Below are 1,975 nucleotides of genomic sequence, written 5' to 3' on the forward strand. Positions count from 1 at the left end.
ACAAGACACATTTTCAACAGGAAGTTGCATCATCTGGATCTTCTGAAGGCAATGGGAAGACCATAAGTAAGTCCTCTTATTTTAATTTCTGTATATTTTATAAAATTGTAAATATGACCGTGAAGGTCAATCTCAACGTACTTTTCTGTTACCTAAATAATACTATTCACCTGAATTATATAATACTATTCACCTGAATTATGAGTTTTAAGGTTGCAATTTTTTAAATGGTAGACATTAGTATTAGTTTTACAATGTGAATATCATGCTTCCAGAAAGCCAGTCCGCCATGAAGTGACTTAAACTTTTTGTCTTTTTCTTTCTTGTATTTTGTAGAAAATAGAGAGAACCCAAACTATTCAGGTGTCAGAAACACACACCCATGGCATCCTGCGAGGGAAAGAGCAAAACACAACGCAACCCTCTCTTTTCCCCCTTTTATCTTAACTTCCCTCTCTCTCTCTCTCTCCCTCCCTTTCTCTTCTCCTCTCTCATCTTCTTTCTCTTTCCACCTCCTTCACTGTGAAGTACTACTAGCACATAGTACATCACTTCAACACAGAAATCTCATGCACACACAGTCATGTACACTCTCTCATACACACACATGCACACACAGTCATGTACACTCTCTCTCATGCACACACACATATGGACACTCATTCCTGTTACTATTTTATTTTTATTTATTTTTTAAATAAAGGTAAACCACTGTTTTTATCAGTTTTGTTTGGTCCATCATTTATACAATTGTTTAATAAATTAAATTATTAAAAAAAATGATAACTTGAGGCTTCAGTCTTCTTTAAAATGAAAAAAATGGCTTTGTGTTTTTTATTAAAATACACCTTGCCTTAATATAGTGGGGTTTTTTTGTTGTTGTCACAAATATCAATTATTTGAACATATAACAAACAATTTCTTTAAAATAAACACTTAACTGTGGGGAAAACAAAGGAATTAACTGACATGCTTTTAAACATGCTTTTTAAACGGCACATGAGTTTCGGCAACAGGACTGAGAAAACATGCGTTCATCTTCTGCTTAGAAACCTTGTAAAACATAAAGTTGCCTGAGATTTATGAAAAATAAAGTTGCCTGAGTTAAATAGATTCAGTGTTGAAAAAAGATTAAAAAATAAAGTTTACCCATTCGGTGGAATGGCCCAACAGCAGATAAAGTGTAAAATCAGTGTGCAGTGAAATGAGCTCTACTACATGAAACAAGTTACTTATAAATGTTGATATAAGTGAAGAAAAACCATTGATTCACTCTCCCTCATGTGCAACACTATAGTCTTTACAATAAGAGGTGTTTTGCTGCCATCTACTGGACAAATACAGCATTAAACACACATTCATTGCTGTTTTTTCTTCTTCTTTTTAAATAGGTTTACCTATTTAAGTAGATAATATTTAATTTATTTAATAAAAACACATCTGAATTGCTTAGCAACAATATAGTTGTAGTATGGTGTAATACAATTGTATTTTTAGAATAAAAGAACAAAGCAGTATATTCCACATTTAGTAATATTATGCATAATTTATTCAGAAACAATGAGATTAAAATTGTACATTTATTCAAATAATTCATGAAAAAAATATTTTCTACTAAGTTACAAGTGTTTGAAGTGATCAGACTTACAATAATCAGTCACCAGTCTTGTATCTCCTGTGTGCAGTGACAGGCTTTGATGCTGAATATAACCTGCAGTGTTTCTCTATCAATCTCCTTAGTGTGACTTTATCTCCATCCTGACTTATGAAAGATATGATTATATCCTCTGTGAAGTGTCTCTTCACACTGGAGGAGGAGTCCCGTTCATCAGCGCTCACACTTTATTGATATATATGGAGCAAATAAAAATGCTGCTGTGTGATTTGTCAGTGATTGTGTTTGATGATTTCCTCTGTTGTGTCTAATAAGGTAACAGTGAGTGTCATTGGCAGCTGTGAGAGTCTCTCTCTCTTT

The sequence above is a fragment of the Abramis brama genome (genome assembly GCF_963993115.1).
Source record: "Abramis brama genome assembly, chromosome: 4".
NCBI lineage: Eukaryota > Metazoa > Chordata > Actinopteri > Cypriniformes > Leuciscidae > Abramis > Abramis brama.